General features: G+C 42.6%; 1 long non-coding RNA gene across 1 annotated transcript in view; it reads right to left on the reverse strand.

The window, feature by feature from the left end:
- Nucleotides 1-568: 568 nt before the first annotated feature.
- The window catches only part of LOC148137460 (uncharacterized), a 65,064-nt gene continuing 42,644 nt past the window's right edge, over nt 569-22,988 (reverse strand). Inside the window, exons 2-3 of the long non-coding RNA XR_015754285.1 lie at nt 4,397-4,493; nt 569-1,216 (exon numbers count right to left, since the gene is read on the reverse strand). This is a non-coding gene — a long non-coding RNA (uncharacterized LOC148137460). The remainder of the gene's footprint in view (nt 1,217-4,396; nt 4,494-22,988) is intronic.

Genomic DNA, 22,988 nt, shown 5'->3' on the forward strand with positions numbered 1-22,988 from the left:
GTCAGTGTGTGGGGGCGGGGTCAGTGTGACGGATTGATGTCAGTATGTGGGGGCGGGGTCAGTGTGACGGAGTGATGTCAGTGTGTGGGGGCGGGGTCAGTGTGACGGAGTGATGTCAGTGTGAGGGGGCGGGGTCAGTGTGACGGAGTGATGTCAGTGTGACGGAGTGATGTCAGTGTGACGGAGAGATGTCAGTGTGTGGGGCGGGGTCAGAGTGAGGTTGGGGCGGGGTCAGAAGGCGGCGGGGCCTAGCGAGGAGGCCGGAAGTTTACACAGTTGTCCCTCTGTAGGTGATACAGAAAATTTTTAATCGTGCATTGAAACCCGCTTGTGTTGCTGAAGGTCACCAGCATTGCTTGCTCTTCGTGACTCAAATCTCTTTGCGCAGCTACATTGTCCAATCTCTCACCTTTAAGAAATGTTTGTCACTTCAGTTTTTCCTGACACGTGACAATTTCATATATCTCCATAATGTATACTATTACGGATACTTTTCCCTCTTTATGCAAGTCACCTTTAAGCTTTTCTGCACTCCCTTCACTAATCACATTCCCACCAAGTTTTGTGCTGTTTGATTTGATTTATTTATTGTCACATGTATTTTGTAACAAAATATCGTGAAAAGTATAGTTCACCACTCTCTGGCACCATCTTAAAACACAGAAAAGTAAATCAAAATATTGAATATAAATGCAGAAAAATGAAGAAATATAGAAAAAAAGTGTTTAACTGTTTGTTAAGTGCTTTACCATGAGCCATGGTATGGTGGCAAGCCACAAGTCCCTTTCACCATGCCACCACTGCTGGAACAAAAGTTACAATTCTTCAGCACCATCTTGCCTCCACCAACACCTTTGCCACTATGAATTCTTGATGGGCTTCACCAATCCAAATACCACCGATTTTGCTAGGTACTGCATTAGTCCAAACATGACTCCACTGCCATGAGACTGCTTTGAGTCTACATCACCATTGAAGCTTCTGTTGATCCAGCCAGATCTTGTAGTGGGCCCAAACTCACCTCCATGAATCTGTGGTCGGTCACAAACTCCATCAGGAACCCAAACTTGCCTCTGCTGCAGCAGCCATAAGTTGGCACTAGGCATACCTCGCCCATGCAGAAAATGCAAGGAAACCAATCTTGATTCTGGCGGTGCCACCATCAGTCTATGCTGCTGGGTCCACTCGCAGCTAATGCTGTTGCCATGACCAAGCTCTGCAACAAGAGGTAAGTCAAAAAAAAATGAAAAAACAAAGAGAGAGAAAAAATAAAAGAAAAGCGAATGGAGGGGGCCAAGCATTGAGCTCAGAAGCCCTACTCTACCGCCCTCTTACCAAAAGTAAGATGAACATCTGGGTGATGTGGGAAGGGGAGGGAGAACGAACTGAAGATCTGTTAAACACAGGAGAGGGGGTATCAAGGGAAGACAACAGACAATAGATGCAGGAGTAGGCCATTCGGCCCTTCGAGCCAGCACCACCATTCATTATGATTATGACTAATCATCAGTATCCTTTTCCTGCCTTATCCATCTCTTTCTTGAAAGTACCCAGATACTTGGCCCCCACTGTCTTCTGGGGCAGAGCATTCCATATATCCACCACTCTCTGGGTGAAGAGGTTTCTCTTCAACTCTGTTCTAAATGGCCTATCCCTTATTTTTTAAACTGTGTCCTCTGGTTCTGGACTCGAGAGGGCTAATAATGGGTAAGAATTATGGGGAATGGAGAAAGTGAGATAGGATATCTGGTGGTGAAGGTTGCAAGGAATGATAGGATGAGGTGCAAGGACAATGCTGATTGACAGTGATAATAGCAGTACAGAGGATTTAACAGTGTTAGAGGATGTACTGAGCTGAGAGAGCAATAGAGGCAAACGGAAGTAACTAGTGAGGGAGGGGTGTGTGAGAGAGAGATAGGGAGGAGGAAACATGCAGTGAGAATTGGAGACAGGAGGATAAGGGGATTTGGGGCATAGAGAGAGAGAGAGAGAGAGAAGGGTTTGAGAGGGTAAGGGCGAGTCATAGAAGCTGACAGCACTAAAAAACACTCTTGAGCCCAACTTGTCAAAAACATCCACCTAACTACAGGTATTCTAATCCCAGTTCCCAACACTTGGCCCCATAACCTTGTTTGCCTTGACATACCACATCTAAATACTTCTTCAATGTTATGAGGATTTCTGTCTCTGTCACCTTTATAGGCAGTGAGTTCCGGATTCTCACCATTGTCTGGGTGAAAAAAAATTTCCTAGTGTCCAGGGATGTGCAAGCTAGATGGGTTAGCCATGGTAAATGTGGAATTACAGGGATAGGGTGGGAGGCTGGCTCTGGGTGGGATGCTCTTCAGAGAATTGGTGCAGGCTTAGTGGGCCGAATGGCCTCTTTTCAAACTGTAAGGTTTCTATGATCTTATGATTCTAATTTCCTCTTTACCTTCTGCCTTAACAACCTCCCCCCATTCTGGTCAATGACCCCTCCACCAAAGGGAAATGTTGGTGTCTGTGCCCGTCTGTGCCCCTCATAATTGTATACATTTCAATCATGTCCGCGCTTAGACTCTGCTGCTGCAGGGGAAGCAACCGTAATCTGTCTAATCTTTCTTCATGTTTCCTGGGATACAAATTCTCAGTTGTGAGGAGAGACTGGGTGGGCTGGGTTTGTTTTCCTTGGGGGAGAGGAGGCTGAGGGGAGATCTGATTGAGATATAAAATTTCATGAGAGGCAACATCCTGGTATATATCCTCTGCACCTCATATGTCCTATATGACTCCCGTATGTCTTAATCACTTAATCACTTTAAGGGGCTGTTGTGTATGCACACTCAGGTCCTTCTGATCCTCGGTGCTCCCCAGGGCCCTACCATTCATCATGTATTCCTTGCCTTGTTTATCCTGCCCAAATGCATCATCTCTCACTTATCCAGATTGAATACTATTTGCCAAAGGTCAACCATCTGACTATCCCATCCTTTTAGAATCTAAGCCTACCTTCCTCATTCTTTACCACCCCACCAATCTTTGTATTATTTGCAAATTTACTGATCTTCCCTCTCACATTCAAGTTTAAATCATTTATACAAACCACAAACAGCAAGGGCCCTAACATTGACTCCTTTGAGATGCAACTGGACACAGGCTTCCAGTCACAAAAAGCCCCCGCGACTATCTTCCTCAGCTTCCTGCCACTCATTCGATTGTGGATCCAAGTTACCAATTTTCCTTGGATCCCTTTGCTCTCACATTTGCTATGAGTCTCCCATGTGGGACCTTATCAAAAGCCTTACTGAAGCCCAAGCACATTACATCGAATGCATTGCCCTCATCTAGTCACCTCTTCAAAAACAATTCAATCAAGTTGGTCAAACTTGACCTCTTCATAACGAAGCCATGCTGATTATCCCTGCCTCTCCAAATACAGATTAATTCTGTCTCTCAGCATTGCTTCCAATAGTTTCTTCACCACTGAGATCTTACCAGCCTGTAGTTTCTTGGTTTATCCTTGGCTCATGTCTTAAATAATGGTAGCACATTGGCTGTTGTCCAGTCCTGCAGCACCTCTCCTGCAGCCGAGAGAAATTTAAAATTATTGCCAGTGCTCCTGCTATTTCCTCCCCCGCTTTACTCAACAATCTGGGATATAGCCTGGAGAAGGTACAAAGGAGATGCAGAATGTTTCCTGGGATGAAAATTCTCAGTTGTGAAGAGAGACTGGATGGGCTGGGTTTGTTTTCCTTGGAGGAGGGGAGGCAGAGGGGGGATCTGACTGAAATATACATTATGAGAGGCAAAGACAGAATACATTGTGAGAGTCTTTTCCCCATGTCAGACATTTCTAAGACCAGAGGGTGCAGGTTTAAGGTGAGGAGTAAGTGGGTTTGGAAGAGATCCAAGAAAAAATGTTTTTACCCAGAGGATGATAGAAATATGGAACGTGCTGCCTGAGAGGATAGTGGAGGCAGATTCTCTCACAATATTTTTTTTAAAATCTGGATGAACACTTAAAATGCCAGGCCATAGTATATTATGGACAGAGTGCATGTAGATAAGATTAGTACAGTTTGGTGCTTGTTGGTCACCATAGACATAGCCAGCCTTTTTCATTGCTACATGACTCCATGACGTTTCATCCAGCTTTGAAGATCTATGTATCTATAAACCTACCAGACAACTCAGAGCCTACTCTATCTCTGTGATAATTTCTTTACATACGACTTTATTTCTATAGCTACATCCCTCTCACTCGTGAACACTGGCACTAATTGTTCATTTGAACTCTCTTTACATCCTCTGGCTCCACACTCAAATTACAATGTGGTCCTTAATGTCTGTACTCTTTCCCTAGTTGTCCTTAATGTACTTCTAAAATAACAAATGGATTTTTCTTTAGTTTACCTACCATTGTTCTTTCATGTCTCTTTTTAGCTCTCCTAATTTTCTTCTTGCATATATAGTATGCCTCTAGGGCTTTTGCTGTTTTGAGTCCTTGGTACCTGCTTTAAAAAGATCATAAATCACATGCTATAAGAGTGCCATGAAAGTCTGACTTTATCTCGTGGGAAGGATTCAAATAAAAAAAAAGAGTTTTTACACAAATGATTTTTCATGGCAAGCAAATGGAGTACAAAGTATGGATCTGCCGCAGACCAGTTTAATAGTCAACTTGCTCCAAAGAATGCTTCTTTGTTGCGACATATCAACCAGCCATTGAGAAATTGAAATTTCACATCCCACCTAATAAGTCTCCATGCAGGTTATGCCAGCTCTGTAAGAATTTTCTCTCTCCAATCTTTTGATTCCAGATTTACAGGATAAAGTAACCCAGTGTATGAGAAAACCCTAGCTTTTGGTCCGCAAATATATTTTGGTATATTCTTGGTGGAAAACTGACTAACCTTTTCAGCCACAAGGTGTTCCACTCGCATTGGCATCCTGGAACTTTGCTCCAGAGAGGATCCATCTAACTGCTCGAGCTTACTCTGCTTAGTGTCCTGCCTCACCATTATCACCTGCTTTGGAAGCTCCATTATACATTTCCTTACTTGAGACTTGACATCCTGCAAAGCACACGTAGCACACCGTGACTGTTTACTAATGCTTGTTTGATTAGCATATTCAAATTGAGCCATAATGGCTAGAATATTTGGATCCACATTAGTGGCAGGATTCTCTTCTTGCACCACCAACCTGGTAAGGGCTGAGGTTATATTTGTGTACCATCTACAAGATGCACTGCAGAAATTTACATGGCTCCTTAGATAGCACCTTCCAAACCCAAGACCACTTCCATCTAGAAGGACAAGGACAGCAGATACATAGGAATATCACTACCTGCCAGTTCCTCTCCAAGCCACTCACCATTTTGACTTGGAAATATATTGCCGTTCCTTCAGTGTCACTGGGTCAAACTTCTGGACCTCCCTTCCTTGTGGTATTATGAGTCTATTAACACCAAATAGACTGCAAGCTCACTACCTATCTTGTCCAACAAACTCTAGGCCTGACAGCAAAGCCAGCATTCCATGAACGAGTAAAAGAAATACTGTGGTCAGACAAAAAACAAGTATATGAGTTACAAAGAGATCAAAATTGAGAATTAAATATTCAGGAGAATGTAACTTTTCAAAAGTACTGGAAAGTGTGTGGTGCTAGAAAGGCACAGCAGGTCATGCAGCATCGAGGAATAGGAGAATCGATGTTTTGGGCAGGATCCTTCATCAGGATGAAGAGTTTATGCCCGAAACGTCAATTTTGCTGCTCCTCAGATGCTGCCTGACCTGCTGTACTTTTCCAGCACCACACACTCTCGACTCTGATCTCAAACATCTGCAGTCCTCACATTCTCTTAGGCAGGAAGGAAAGTGTAGTGGAGTAGCTGTCTTTGTACAAAATGGATCAAGTACAATAGCAAGAAATTACCTTGGATGTGAAGATGTAGAATCCAAATGACTAGAGATAAGAAATAACAAGGGGAAGAAGACATTGGCGGAATAGTGTCTCGTCTAATAGTGTGTGATAGGACAGAGATTAAATTAGGAGGTAATAAGGTCATATAAAAGAGAAAGTACATTGTTGCGGCACGGTGGCTCAGTGGTTAGCACTACAACCTCACAGCACCAGAGTCCCAGGTTCGATTCCAGCCTTGGGCGACTGTCTGTGTGGGGTTTGCACATTCTGCCTATGTCTGTGTGAGTTTCCTCCGGGTGCTCTGGTTTCCTCCCACAGTCCAAAGATGTGCTGGTCAGGTAAATTGGCCATGCTAAATTGCCCATAATAGTAGGTGCATTAGTCAGAGGGAAATGGGACTGGGTGGGTTACTCTTCGGAGGGTCGGTGTGGACTTGTTGGGCCAAAGGGCCTGTTACACACTGTAGGGAATCTAATCATGGATGACTTTAACCCTCAAGATGATTGGGAAAATCAAATTGGCAAAGATAGTCACATGAAAGAATTCATTGAAAGTATTTGGGACGGTTTCCTGAACAATATGTTGTGGATCCAACCAGAGATCAGGCAGATTTGGATCTGGTAACGTGTAATGAGGCAGGTTTAATAAAAGATCTCAGAATAAAAGATCTTCTCAGAAACTGTGACCATAACATGGTCGAATTTAGCATCCAGTTTGAGAGAGTGCAACTTGGGTTGGAAACAATGTGGGAAACCTCAATAAGGGTAATTATAAAGAAATGGGGGCAAAATTGGCTGGAATAGACCAGGAAAGAAATTTAGCAAAAAGGATGGTTGATGAATAATGGCAGATGTTTAAGAAATTAGGTCATGGTGGACAATGAATGTATATCCCAATGAGGAAAAAGGACTCTTCGAGGCAGATAAGCCAACCATGATTAACCAAGCAAGTTCAGAATTGTAACATTGACAGAAAAAATACACAGAATAAAGCAAAAGTTAGTAATAAGCCAGAGGATTGGGAAAGTTTTTAACAACATAGAAAGACCAAAAAAAAGATAAAGAGGAAAAACATAAAATTTGATGGTAAACTAGTAATTAAGTAATATCAAAATGAGCATGAAGGGTATTCCCAAGTCTGTAAAAAGGATGAAAGAGGGGAAAGTGTGCATAAGCCTCTGAGAGAATGAGGCTGGGAAAGTAATACTGGGGAACCAGGAAATGGCCAAGGAGTTCAATAAATACTTTACGTCAATGTTCACAGCAGATGACAGTAATAGTATTTCACAATTATTAAATGTTAAAGAGGCAAATAAGGAGGAGGAAATAAATACATTAACAATCACTCGAGAAAAAATATTTAGGAAACCCATGGGGCTGAAGGCTAATAGAAACCGTGGACCTGATGGTTTGTTTCCAAGGGTATTAAAGGAAACAGCTAGAGATAGTGGATGTACTGTTAGTAACTGTAAACTATAGAATATATGTCCAATTATACATCCAACTCCACTCCACCAGCATAAATACACCATCTTCTCTCCAATACCTCACACTCACTCTGTCTCTGCTGCTCCACCAATCTCCCACTAAGGTGCATGCTCCACCACTCTCAATATTGCCTGCAACGTCTTCTTCATTGGCCACCACCCATTCCACCAATCTGACACCACTAACCCCTCTGTGTTGCTTCTCACTCACTCAGACCACCTTCCCACCTGCACCAATTGAGTCACCAACTTTCATTTCCCTTAATACTTACTTGTCTCGCATTCCAGGAGCAAAAAGCGAGGATGGGTGTAAGCTGTCCAACAGTCAGCTACTCACGCCTTTCATGAACAGCACTCTGACTTTCACCGAATCAAGCAGCTGGCTGGCCATACTCAAGCTCATGGATGGATGCCCCGCCCTTGACTTGTTGTGTTGGGACCCCCTGCCAGAATCCTACCTACCTTTGACTTGACTGAGGACAGCTAGCAACAATGACATGATTCCTGGCTTTCTGTCAGTGCTAAATAACACAGCAACACAGCAGGCTTGGTATCTCTGGCTGAGGGGGCAAAGTGTAAAAGGCAAGATAAGGGTGCTGTGAACATCTAGGTAAAACCAGAGTGATTGAGCACTGGGCAGACCAAGGTGAAAAGCCTGGAGATGCAGTATCTGAGTATGTGTCCCTAAGCATACAGTCGCCTTGCTGGAGCATTACAACAAGAGTTATCAGTGCAGCCTAAGGTGCAGTATTGAATTGCGGCATGATAGCTCAGTGGCCAGCACTGCTGCCTCAAAGCGCCAGGAACCTGGGTTCGATTCCAGCCTTGCATGATTGTCTGTGTAGAGTTTGCATGTTTTCCCTATGTCTGCGTGAGCTTCCACCGGCAGCTCTGATTTCCCCCAACAGTCCAAGGATTTGCAGGTGAGCTGGATTGGCCATGCTAAATTGCCCCATTGTGTGAGGGATATGCAGGCTAGGTAGGTTAACCATGGTAAATGTAGAGTTACAGTGTTAGGATAGGGGTCTGGGTCTGGGTCTGGGTGAATGTTCTTTGGAGGGTCAGTGCAGACTTGATGGGCCAAATGTAGGGATTCTATGATTCTTGTATGTGAATCAGAGATGTGGCACATGTTGGACAATGTGGACGTGGTGTACATGGAGCATGCCCAGAGATGTTGATGGCTGGTATCCAACATGGAGGTACTTCAGAGCAAGCTGAATTTGTCAGGTACTTATGCTGATTTCCATATTGAGATTCTTCAATGTCTGATGTAAAATAGGAAGTCTGGTGGAAGCTAGGTGAGTTGTAATGTAAATGTAGTGTTTAACAAGCAACAGTTGCCTGAATTGGAATCTTGCTGCTTCCTATTGAGAAACCAGACCACTCATCAAAAAGCTTCTGAGGTTGAGATAGGTCTTTGCAGACATCTTGTCTGCTTCCAGCACAAATTTCGTCAGAGCCAACATTGCTTAGCCCTCTATAGGATTCTGCTCAAAAATTCTGAAGAAGAGTCTTATTATAGACTCAAAATGTTAATTCTGCTTTTCTTTCTGCAGATGCTGTCAGAGCTACTGAGTTCCTCCAGCATTGTCTATTTTGACGAGTTAGTGTGTGGAAGTAGGAGTTACAAGAATGAACAATAGCACAGTTCAGCAGCTTACTGAGGAATAAGACCAGCTGAATAATTACTCTTAACAAAGTGTTTTAACCATAAGTAACTGACAGTGGAAGAAATACGAATAATGAAATATTTGGGAGGTAGTTACGTGCTGAAAATGGAATGTGACTGCGAGAACAAAACTGGTGAGGGAGGACAGCTTGAGAGGTGATAAGGAAAGGATGAGGATAATAGGGATTTATCAAGGTGAGAAGAAACATATTAAAATTCAAGAAGCTAATGTCAGGTAAATACTCTGACGTGATGTGGTGCCTGGGTGGCTTATGGGAGCAGACCAGCTCCTCTCTCGTAGTCTGTGGTCAGAATTAAACCGCAGGTAAATCCCAGCAAAAGAGACTCATATCTTTATTACATCTTATTAATTATGTGACGGTTACGTTGTACTGATAGTAATGTGAGAAGCATTGTCTCCAAGCACAACTACCCAGAACTGCCTGATGCTGCACCCAGTGTTACATAACTGCAGCTCCACTCAGATTAACCCTGTCACATCCATTATCTTGTACACCAGTTATTTAAATCTTGGTTTGAAAATTACACATTTCGTGCCTTTTCACTGTTTCAACTGTTTTACAAAAGCATTTTGAAACAAAGTAAATCTTTATAGGGTGATCACATGCTCTCAAAATTATTTATTCACTTTGATTTAGTATAAGGGACAAAGTTAGACCAGGACTAAAACTTCTGACTTTGGGTAAAGGCTAATTTTATGAAGTTGCGATGTGAAGATTGACAGATCTGCCTGAACAGAAAGAGATTTCACTGGGAAGGCAATATGCAATGCCAGGACTAAGACTACTTAGTAACGTGGATTGAATAAACTCACAGTAGTTCACTGTAAAGAAATTGGATATGGCTTGTATACTGGACCAGGTAGTCTGGGTGTTAACTGACTGGGGACAAGGCTGCCATAGTTGATGGCAATATTTTGAGTGCCACAGCTTCAGGTAGACAGCCCACAGTCCAGAGACTAAGGTGGAGGCGAAATGTAAGTGACAGGGAGATATACGTGGATGGTTGCAATGTGTGTGTAGAATGGGTGGCACAATCTGATGAGCAAATCACAGATTGGCAAGAGAAGATCATGGAGTCAATGACAATTGTGGCAGCAGGTAAGAGGAGACCCAGTAAAGAGAGGTTCAGGCATCTTCAGCAAAGTGTCAGAGTCTCAAAGAGGTGAATGTTGTACGGAATTTCCAAAGGGAGAGGACTCTCAAATGCACAAATGATGGTGCAATCCATCCATAACTTGAGAGGCTCTGCAATCTCGAGCATGTGAATGAATGTCATCTTCTCCTGAAGGACTGCCAGGTCTCATGGTGTGACACATGCACTGTAGAACTAAGTCAATGCAGGGGCTCTGAGGAGACACCCAGAACATGCTCTGTCAGTTAGGTGGATGAGATAGTTCAACTCATGTATCCCACCATTGTCAGGAGCTGAGCCACTCCAGGCAACCACAGGAGGAAATGTGAAGCCCTATTGTTCAGAGGAAGAGCAGGCTGAAGGCAATCAAGGCTCCTCTCATGGTGTTTCCATAGTGAAGGTACACTCTCAGCCTCTTTAATGGTAATACACACTCGGAATGCTGCTCTAAAGAGTGATGAGGCCCTGATGACAGAGACCATCCTTGTGTCATGTAACCTCCACATCAACTCGAGTTGCAGTCTTGAGAAATCTCAAAAAAGATTAAGTGACCTTGTTAAACCACATCCTCTATTTTGGCTTCTATCACTTTCTGGTCTGTTGTATTTTGATCCACTATCTTAGACCATAAAATATAGGGGCAGAATTAGGCCATTCGATCCTGTCTGATATGTTTCTCAACCCCATTCTCCTGTCTTCTCCCCATTTTTCTTTCAATGGTCTGTTCACTGGTTTTCCGAAAAGTAAATTCATCCCCAAAGCCAATGTGCATGCTTAAACTGTGCTTTCCTCCCTTCCATGTTTGCATTTCATGTTTCTAATCTGTAGGCCCAACTTGCTGCCCTCATCCTGTACATTCAGCCAGCTTTATGGTCATATTTTTCAAAGTGATTTTCTCTTCTCCACTAATAATAGTTACATTTGTCTGTTCACTAAACTCTTCTGGTAAATAGTTGACTTCCTTATCCACTTTTGGTATTAGTTATTCATTAGCAAACTCAATTGCATCAGTCTGGCCATCATAGATCCTTTGGGATGGTAGGGAAAGTGCCAAAGACATAGCATTGATTCCCTTTCAGTAAAGAACTCTGGTCCTCATAGTTACTCTGTGCTTCCAGTGGTCAGAACATTTGCTCTCAAGAAATGGGCTGGATCCTGTTACTCTTGATTGTGATTCAGCCACCTTTGAGGTTTTCTGCCAATCTCAGTTTTTGTTGGAGTAATTTTTTTTTTCTAACTTGGACTTGCAAACAGTTAACCATTCTCTGCTTCTATGGATAGGTCCTGGAGACTAACAGTTGCGTCGACAGAGTCTGGGCATGTATATTCCTATTTGGAGGAATTACACTCTTTTGGAGCAGGTGGCCCAGAGACAGGGACACTACCACAAGAGTCCTCTAAATAGTGTTTTTGATTGTAAAAATTCAGACATGTTATAGCATACATTCAGGCAGAGACTTGAACTCAGGCCTCCTCGTAAGGGCATTACCACTGCACCAAAAGAGCTGTCAAAGAACATGAGTTAACAGGATTTTTTAGAATGGAATCAATAGTGGTTACAGGGCCACCTTTTTACTGCCAGACTTTTATTGAATTCACATTTCACCATCTGCAGTGGTGGGATTTGAAACCGTGTTCCCATAACATTAGCCTGGTTGTATCACATTACTAATCTAGTAACATATGCACTATACCACAGTATTCCCCAAATGTTGGGAAGAGCCTGGCCTTGTGGCATGTTTATAGGTGTTTTGCACCTGTTCAGAGATGCTATTGCATGCCTCTAGAGTAGGTGAGTCTTGAACCTGCCCCTCATGGTCTTATTGACCTCTATGAGGTCACCCCTCAGCCTCCGATGCTGCGGGGAAAACAGCCCTAGCCGATTTAGCCTCTCCCTATAGCTCAAATCCTCTAACCCTGGTGACTTGCTTGTAAATCTTTTCTGAGCCCTTTCACAACATCCTTCCTAAAGCAGGGAGACCAGAATTGCATGTAATATTCCAACAGTGGCCTAACCAATGTCCTGTACAGCTGCAACATGACCTCCCAACTCTGATACTCAACACTCCCAATCAATAAAGGAAAGCATACCAAACACCTTCTTCACTATCCTATCTACCTGCAACTCTATTTTTAAGGAAATATGAACCTGCACTCCAAGGTCTCTTTGTTCAGCAACAGTCCTTTGGACCTTACCATTAAGTGTAAAATTCTTGCTCTGATTTGTTTTTCCAAAATGCAGCACCTCACATTTATCTAAATTAAACTCCAACTGCCACTCCTCAGCCCATTGGCCCATCTGATCAAGATCCTGTTGTACTCTGAGGTAACCTTTTTTGCTGTCCACTACACCTCCAATTTTTGTGTCATCTGCAAAATTATTAACTATACCTCATATGCTCACATCCAAATCATTTATATAAATGTTGAAAAGTAGTGGACCCAGCACTGATCCTTGTGGCACGCCACTGGTCACAGGCCTCTACTCTGAAAAGCAACTCTCTGTCTTCTACCTTCAAGCCTATTCTGTATCCAAATGGCTAATTCTCCCTTTATTCCATGAGTTCTAACCTTGCTAACCAATCTCCTATAGGCAACCTTGTCAAATGTCTTACTGAAGCCTATATAGATCACATCCACTGATCTACCCTCAGCAATCCTTTTTGTTACTTCTCCAAAAAACTCAATCAATTTCGTGAGACATGATTTCCCATGCACAATGCCATGCTGACTATCCCTAATCAGTCCTTGCCTTTCCAAATACATGTACATCCTGTCCCTCAGGATTCTCTCCAACAACTTGCCCACCACTGATGTCAAGTTCACCGATCTGTAGTTCACTTGTCTTTCTCTCTCCCCTGTCTTAAAGAAGAACTTTCTATTTCTCAACGTTCAGACTGCTGGACAAGGTCATTTGCACTTCCCTCCTGGTTATGCTGAGGGTGGTGATCCCTTCTCTATCAGAATTGCATAAACATGTAACAATGCAATGTGAAAATCATAGATTTGACATAATGTACCATACATTCTGCTAGACCGGGTGTGGACAGTGTGGTGGCAAGGTGATATGGGTCCTTCACTTCTTAGTACATGTGTCTTTGAATGGTTTGACACTAGATGAGTTGGGAGGAAAGAGAATTAGATAGTACTGTGGTTGGGAAGGGGGAGGGAAAAAGAGAACAGACAGGTTGCATTCTCCCTTCTCTTGTGGATCCAATCATCCCCTATTCCCAACCCCATCCATTCTCTCTCTCCCAAACCCCTCACCTATCTCTGGTCCACAATATACAGGGCCTGGACATGTTCAAATATGTGTTGAGCGCATATTTGCAGTCACCCCAAAGTTTCAGTGTCACCAAACACTGTCAATAAGCAATCATGGTATCTCAGAACCTCACACTGTTTTTCTGCCATTTTGAAGAGACAAAATTGTCAGAACTGATCGACCTTTGGATACAGGTGAGGGTTTAAATGTAGAAAGTAGCTTTTTAGCTGTGTTTTTTTTCAGGAAGGCTTTGCAGCTCTGCTGAGAGGAGCATTAAAGTGCCTTTTTAAAAAAAAAATCAAAACAATGGGAATGTAATTTTTTTAAAAGAGAGACAGGGATCAAGAAAATGTTTGCTGCCTCAGCTCACAACTGTAACCTTCAGCCTTGATTGTATTTCCCACAACCCTGTTAAACATTTCTTCAAGCCTTAAAAGAAATTAGATTTTGATCAGAAGGGATTAACTCTGTCTTCTGCACTCACAGAAACTGATAATGTTAAACCTCCAAACTCTGATTTTCCTGGTTGTTGACCAGTTGATCTTCAATTAGATTTCCAAACTATTTGTCAACAAGAACTTGGATTCTTGTAAGAAAACATGATCACCACTGCTAACCATGATTTTACCTCCATCAAGGTATCTCTACTTGATACAATAACGTTGATTTTAGTTAGCATAAGGACCGAGACATGGGAAATGTGGCCTTGAAGAATTCAACAGAACACTTATTTAAGTTGTTGTGGTTCTGTTTGCTGAGCTGGAAATATTGGGTCCCAATATACCGGCCACTGCAGCGGACAACTGGAACTGACAGCCGGGAGCGGCAGAGACAAACCACTATAAATGCCGGAGGAAACATCACAGAAGCGCTTCACAGGAGGCTCCTAAGCACTGAGGATGTCACCTAGACAGGGGACGAAACGTCTGCAACACAAATTCCCAGCTCGGCGAACAGAACCACAACAACGAGCACCCGAGCTACAAATCTTCTCACAAACTTTGAACTTATTTAAGTTCATTGTTTTATATATAAACATTAGATTCAGACACAGTGTCAGGGCTTATTACGCTATTCAACTTCATCAGTAGGATACTTTCATCAGTGTGTCATTCCATCTATCTGGTTTGTCTCCAGCACCACCCTAGTTTTAATTTTTTTGTCATTATCTCTCTATCTCAGGTAATTGGATTATAGGTCATCCCTTCACTTGATATTCACTGTTGATACTTTACTCACGCCATCCGACACTATTGATCACCTGCAGAGACTTATTATTCAACACTCCAATCATAAAATTTGTACGATCTTTTGATCTCTCTGCCTATAAATTCTGTGTTTGTATGCCCTTCTCCACTTCACCTGACAAAGGGGTAGCGGTCTGAAAGCTTGTGGTTTCAAATAAGCTTGTTGGAGTGAGTTTTGGCCTCCTATTTCAAGTGGCTTAAGTTAAGATGGAGTTTGAGACCTTTATACCTTCAGGTCATGTGCTGTAATGATACAGTGATGCTGCCATGAATGTGTTTCTTAAAAACACATTGACTGTGAATCAAAACAATATAAAAAACTGTTCCGAACGACAGCATGGTCAAGAATTGAAAGACGTAGATTTAAGATGAAACACAAAACAATCAATGGCAAGATAAAGAGAAGGTGTTTCGACGCAGCAAATTAGCATGACTGCCTGAAAAGGAGGTGAGAACAGATTCAAAAATAACTTTCAAAAGGAAATTAATGGTCAGCTCTGCTATCTTACAGGTTCAATTCTAATCTTGGGTGACTGTCTGTATGAGACTTGCATGTGTGGGTTTCCTCTGGATGCACCATTTTCTTCCAACAATCCAAAGATTGTGCAAATTAGGTGGATTGACCATGTGTCCAGGAATGTGTAGGTTAGCGTGGGTTAGCCATGGTAAATGTGGAGTTATGGGGTTGCAAGGGAATAGGTCTGAGTGGGATGCTCTTTCGCGTTTTGGTACAGATTCAATGGGCCGAATAGCCTCTATCTGCATAGTAGGAATTTACGATTCTGTGAAACTGTATAAATGCTTGAAGCATAAAAACTAGATGGTCATTAGCGAAGGGAATTGGATTCATTTAACTGCTTTTTCAACTAGGCCTGATGGGCTGAATGGTCTCCCTCTGTGAGAAATTATTCTATGATTGAATGAGGCACAATAAATGTTTATTTTCTGACCTTTATGGTCATGATCAACAAGAACATGCAACTGCCACTGCTCCACCACTAGGTGACACTGTGGGCTGAATTTTGACAAGATCACTTGGATTCTGACACAAAAACAGAAATTGCTGGAGAAACCCAACAGGACTGGCAGCTTCAATGAAGAGAGAAAGCAGATTTTCTGTACAGCGGTTTTGTCGATGAAGACAGTGAGGATGTCCCATTACCTGATGAAAAGGCTCACTTCAATCTAACTTTTTGGAGGATTGTCAGGTACACCCAGGGTCTGGATTAGTGGTGCTGGAAGAGCACAGCAGTTCAGGCAGCATCCAAGGAGCAGCGAAATCGACGTTTCGGGCAAAAGCCCTTCATCAGAAATAAAGGCAGAGAGCCTTATTATTGACTTATTAACCTAATTGTTGGTAGTTCAGAAGTTGAGTATTGCTGCAAAATGACACATTTTATCAAAACTTTTCATCTTGCACTCATCAGGACAATTCACAAAAATGGCACAGTAAAGGGAACACAACATTTAGACTGTATGAGAGGAAAAACTGCTTGGTTGGCAAGTGGAGTCTGCTTGGTAAAGGCATTACCCTGAGAAATGAACAGAGAATGACTTTTACCTCTTTTGTTGAGTTGAAACTGGGGCAAGTCCTTTCTATCTGCAAAGAACAAGGCCTTATGTCTTTGCATATCTTAACATAGCCTCCTGTATGTACAACTGTGCCACATTCTGAGCCCGACTGATAATACTAAATTAGTTGTCAATTTAATTAGTGGCACATTCAAGATTATTTAGTAAATGATGTCAACCACAAAATGGTATCTAACGTTGGATACTATTTTGAGTTTTACAAGTATTAACCAGTTGGGTATGGTCCATATCTTACCTTTGCATGTGGTTGAAGGGATATGCTGTTTGCTATGATCTACCAGTCTTTGTCCACAAGACTATAAACATATTAGGCCATATGGCCCATCAAGCCTGCTTCACCATTCAATCATGGCTCATAACTTTCTTAACCCCATTCTTCCGCTTTCTCCCTGTAACCTTTAATCCCCTGACATTCAAGAACCTATCTATCTCAGTCTTATATATACTCAATACCTGGCCTCCACAGCCTTCCGTGTCAATGAATTCCATAGATTCACCACTCTCTGAGTTTCCCCTCACCACTTTTCTAAAAGGTCTTCCCTTTTACTCAAAAGCTGTGCCCACAGGTCATAGTCTCTCCTGCTTTGTGGGCAGCACGGTGGCACAGTGGTTAGCACTGCTGCCTCACAGCACCAGGGACCCGGGTTCAATTCCCGCCTCGGGCGACTGACTGTGTGGAGTTTGCACGTTCTCCCCGTGTCTGCCTGGGTTTCCTCCGGGTGCTCCGGTTTCCTCCCACAGTCCAAAGATGTGCAGGTCAGGTGAATTGGCCATGCTAAATTGCCTGTAGTGTTAGGTGAAGGGGTAAATGTAGGGGAATGGGTCTGGGTAGGATGCTGTTCGGAGAGTCGGTGTGGATTTGTTGGGCCGAAGGGCCTGTTTCCACACTGTAAGTAATCTAAATCTAAACTTTCCACCAACTACTCTGTCCAGGCCATTCAGTATCCTGTAAGTTTCAATTAGATTTCCACCGTATCCTTCTAAATTCCATTGAGTATCCACCCAGAGTCTTCAAACGTTCCTCATACGTTAAGATTTTCATTCTTGGGATCATTCTCATGACCTTCCTCTGGACTCGCTCCAGGGCCAGTACATCCTTCCTGAACTTTCAGGCCTGAAATTGCTCAGAGTCTTCTAAATGTGGTCTGACCAGAGCCTTGTAGAGCCTCAGAAGCAAATTCAGTGATTCCTGAAAGATTACCACTAAAGCCTCCACTATCTCTTCAACAATCGTCTTCAGAACTTTGGGGTGTAGCCTCAGAAGTAAATCAAGCTTTTATATTCTAGTCCTCTCAAGATGAATGACAATATTGTATTTGCCTTCCTAACTACCGACTCAACCTGCAAGTCTACCTTAAGAGAAACCTCGATTAGGTCTCCCAAGTCCCTTTGCATGTCAGATTTCTGAATTTTCTCCCCATTTAGAAAATAGTCCATGCCCCTATTCTTCCGACCAAAGTGCATGACCTCACACTTTCTCACATTGTACTCTATCTGCCACTTCTTTGCCCATTCTCCTAACCCGTCCAAATCCTTCTGCAAGGCAGAAGTGGGTACTGCTGATACTGGAGATTAGAGTCAACATTCGAGTAGTGCTGGAAAAGCACAGCAGGTCAGGCAGCATCCGAGGAGCAGGAAAATCAACGTTTCGGGCAAAAGCCCTTCATCAGGACTTTTGCCCGAAACATCAATTTTCCTGGTCCTCAGATGCTGCCTGACCTGCTGTGCTTTTCCAGCACCACTCTAATCAAATCCTTCTGCAGCCTCCCCACCTCCTCAATACTTTATGTCCTTCCATCTATTTTTGTATCATCTGCAAAATTAGCCAGAATTCCCTCAGTTCTACCATCTAGTTCATTAATGTATAAAGTGAAAAGTTGTGGTCCCAATGCTGATCCTTGCAGAACACCACTAGCTACCATCCTGAGAAGGACCCTTTCAACTGCATTCTGCCAAACAGCCAATCTTCTATCCATTTTAGCATCTTGCCTCTAATACCATGGGCTCTTATCTTACTCAGTAGCTTCCTGTGCAGCATCATGTCAAAGGCCTTCTGGAAATATAGTAGATAACATGCGTTGGCTCTTGGTCTAACCTGCACGTTACCTCCTCAAAGAATTCTAACAGATTTGTCAGGCATGACCTCCCCTTGATGAAACCATGCTGACTTTGTCCTATTTTTCAATGCACTTCCAAGTATTCAGAAATCTCAGCCTACACAATGGACTCCAAACTCTTACCCACGACTGACGTCAGGCTAATTAGCCAGTAATCTACCTTACTCACTTTTTAACCAGGGGTTACATCAGTGATTTTCCAATCCTCTGGGGCTGTGCCTGAGTCCAGCGATTCCTGAAAGATTACTACTAGAGCCTCCACTATTTCTTCAGCAATCTTGTTCAGAACTTTGGGGTGTAGCCCATCTGATCCAGGTTATTTAACCAACTTCAGCCCTTTCAGTCTTTCAGGCACCTTCTCCTTGGTGATGGTCACCATACTCACCTCTGCCCCATGACTCTCTTGAACTTTTGGGATGTTACTCCTGTCTTCCACCCTGAAGACTGACACAAAGTACTTGTTCATTTCCTCCACCATTTCATTGTTCCCCTTTATTACTTCACCATTTTCCCAATGGCCCAATGTCCACTTTTGTCACTCTTTCGCCCTTTATATATCTAAAGAAACTCTTGTAATTATCTTTTACATTACGGGCTAGCTTACCCTCATATTTAATCGTTTCCCTCCTTATTTCTTTTCCCGTTGCCCTCTGTTAGTCTTTGTAAGTTTTCCAATCCTCTGATTTCCCACTGCCCTTCACCACATTTTATGCTTTCTCTTTTGCTTTTATGCTATCCCTGACTTCCCTGGTCAGCCACGTTGCCTCATCCTCCCTGTACCATGCTTCTTTATCCTCGGGATGGATCTCTGCTGTGTCTCCTGAATTGCTCCCAGAAACCCCTGCCTTTGCTGTTCCACTGTCTTTCCTGCTAGGCTCCCCTCCCAGTCAATTCTACCCAGCTGCTCCCTCATGCCTCTGTAGTTGCCTTTATCCAGCTGTAATACTGTTCCATGTGATTCCACCTTCTCCCTTGCAAATTGCAGAGTAAATTCTATCATGTTATGGTCACTGCCTCCTAAGGCACTTCACCTTAAGCTTCCTTATCAAGTCTGCCTCATTGCACAACACTAAATCCAATATTGCCTGTTCCCCAAGTGGGCTCCACCACAAGCTGCTCCAAAAAGCCATCTCATAGACATTCCACAAATTCCCTTTCTTGTGATTCACTACCAACCTGATTTTCCTAGTCCACCTGCATATCGAGATCCCCCATGAACACTGTAACCTTGTCTTTCCTACAGGCCTTTTCTATCTCTTGGTATATCTTGTGCCCCACATCCTGAGTACTGTTTGGAAGCCTGTAAATAACTCCCATTATGGTTTTTCCTTTTACTCCACCAACACAGATTCTATACCATCTGACCATACATTGTTTCTTGCTATTTATTTAATTTCATTTCTTACCAGGGGGGACATCCAACCTCCTCTGCCCACCTGCTGTCTTTTTGATAGGTGACATATCCTTGGATGTTTAGTCTTGGGGACTTGTGACTTGTATCACACTAACACTAAAATTCATATACCACATTAATTAGTCAAAATTAATAAGTCTGTTTAGCTTAATTACAGAATCATATTAATGATAAACACCATTTGTGTTGCTACTGCCTAGTACCAGTGTGAAACAGCTACCTCCACCTGTTTCTCAAATGTTTGAAACACTTTAACCCCCATATGAGGTAATATGAGAAAATATGGGGTTTTTTTCAGCACCAAAGGTAACATCTTTAGGCCCATTCATGAGTTTGTGAGATATTTAGCAAGAATGATCAACGTAGCTATTATCCTGCAGATTGGCTTTGATTTGTTCTATTTCAGCATAAGGATTGCACGGTGAATAAATGGCTGAGGCTCCTGTGGATAAAGTCAATCTTATAACATGTAGAATTTGTAAAATTCTTCATCAAACAAGAGAAAAGATCACATAATGCTCAGAAGGTGATGCCATTCTTGGGCTAGAGTGGCCAACCTGGCAGTCTTAGGTCAATGGAGGAAGGAGGTGTTAATGCCAGGCAGTCAGTGGGACAAGGCTGGCATTGGCAAAAAGAGGGTCTGTTTCATGAAGACGGAGTAACTTGCTAATTTATGCACTCTGAGTGACAGGAGGGCTAGTAACCATCATAAAAGCAAGATACAGTGGATCCGAAAAAACTGAAACAAAAACAAAACAAAATTGTAAAAACTCAGCAGGTCCGGCAGCATCTATTGCAAGAGAAAGAGAGTTGATGTTTCGAGTCTGCTAGGACAAATCCAGCCATAATCACATAGCTGGAGCTACTGAGGGCTGGGGTATGGGCAGGAACTAGATGTGGGTTATATATAAAATGGATATATGAGGAGGAGTATTGGGAGGCACATGAAGATATGAGAGAGTTCTCTAAGATAGTGGGGAGACTTGCACTGAAAGTGGAGGAGTCCATTCATGATATCAGCTTTGGCACTGTTCTTTACAGGTAGCATGGTGGCTCAGTGGTTAACACTACTGTCTCACAGCACCAGGCACCCAGGTTCAATCCCAGCTTTAGGTGATTGACTGCATGGAGTTGTACATTCTCCTCATGCCTGTGTGGGTTTCCTCTGGTTTCATCCCACAATCCAAAGATGCGCAGGTTAGTGAATTTGCCTTGCTAAATTGCCCATAGTGTCCAAGGAACATGTAGGCTAGGTGGATTAACCATGGTAAATGCAGAGTTATGGGAATAGGATGCAGTGCTCTTCCATGAGTTGGTGTGGACTTGATGGGCCAAATGACCCCCTTTCCACACTGTAAAGGTTCTATGATTCCTAAGTCCCACAAAGAGTCACTTGCAGTAGTTTACACAACTGACTGGAATATTGCAGTGGAAATCAACTCCTGCTTTTCCGGGAGTCGCTACAAAGGTGAAAAGTCAATGAAACTACCAAAATCCTAATTTACCTCTGACTGACTGCTATCCAGGGCAAAAGCAAACCACACCAGCTTCTTCAGTAGCTGTAAAAAAAGGTAGCTCTGTTCTTTGAAATACATCTGACTTTAACAACGACAGTAAAAGAAACTGATTTCTACTTTATGTAACTTAAAATTTATCCCTTTCAAAAATCCCTGGAACACGCGCGCACGCACACACCCCTTGAAACGTTTAAGGATGCCCTTAATCCTGGCATCAGGACAGCAGCAACTTACACTCACTGCCACAGAATCTCCTGTCTCCGCCCCAAACAGTAGAGTCCCTATAACAATAATTGTATTACATTTTGTCAAATGCTGCTTAACATAAGAATCACTCCAAGTGTCCAAAAACCAACTACCTCTTCCATTTTCCTAAGAGAGACTATTCCCTTCAATATTTCAAAAAAACTGAATTGATGTGGAACTATGTTTTCCTGATGATTTCCTTTCACTCCACTCATATCTGTTTGTGTGTGTGTGTGTGTGTCTGTTATGTGTTAGAAAAAGAGAGAGAGAGAAAATGGAAGGGGCAGTCAATCTTTGGACACTTGGAATGATTCTTATTGTTAAGCAGCATTTGACAAAATGAAATAGAATTATTGTTATAGGAACTCTTCTGTCAGGGGCGTGGACAGGGGATTCTATGGCAGTGAGTGTAAGTTGCTGCTTTCCTGATGCTAGGATTAAGGACGTCCTTAACCGTTTCAAGCACGTTATTAAAGGTGAGATTGAGAAGCCAGAAATTATTGTACACCTTAGTAGGAAATACATTTATGGGAAAATATTAAAGCTGTACAGAGTGAATTTAAGAGGTTAGGTAGAAGATTACAAAATAAAACCTTAAAAAATAGTAATTTCTGGTTTACTCCCAATGACAAACTCAAATGAAGGCGAGGGAACAAAGGGATAAGGGAGATAAATCAATGGCTGAAGAGCTGGTGTATTGTTCAGGGATTCAGGTTTTTGGACAATTAGAATTTCTTTTCAGATCGAAAAGATCTGTTCAAAAAAGGATGCCTCTAACCTGAACTTGAAAGGGAGCAATATGGTTTTATTTTAGATTAGATTCCCTGCAGTGTGGAAACAGGCCCGTCAGCCCAACAAGTCCACACCGATCCTCTGAGGAGCAACCCACCTTTGGGAAGTCTGGACAGAGTAGATATTTAGAAAATTGGCAAAATCGTTTTTGATCCAACTGCTTTTTTGCCAATATTTGTGTTTCATACAAGCCCCTACCTTCCACCTTCATCTCTCCCTGTCTGCAATTTCTTTCTCATATACTTAACCACTTTCCTTTTAAAGTAACTAAGCTGATCACTTCAACTTCATTTGTGGTGGTTTTCTGCTTCATTTTAGGGAGTTTCTGTGAGCTGAATTCCAAAATATTGCTATTCCTATATAGCTTTATATGAGGAAAGATTGAGTAGCTGTGAACTTTTTTTTTTAAAATACATGGTCTAATTTTAGCATCTCAGTAGCTGCCCCAGCAGCTCATGGTTAACAGGGCATTGAGCAGGGCTCCAGAACTCCTGTGGTCTCTCTGACACAAATACACAGAATATAGTGTGTTAACCCAGTGAGACATTGACAGAATGCAAAGGGGGTTGTGGGTAGTGCT

Source organism: Chiloscyllium plagiosum, unplaced genomic scaffold (genome assembly GCF_037043375.1).
Source record: "Chiloscyllium plagiosum isolate Xiang-an unplaced genomic scaffold, Cpla_swu_hap1 HiC_scaffold_43, whole genome shotgun sequence".
In the NCBI taxonomy this organism is placed as follows: Eukaryota; Metazoa; Chordata; class Chondrichthyes; order Orectolobiformes; family Hemiscylliidae; genus Chiloscyllium; species Chiloscyllium plagiosum.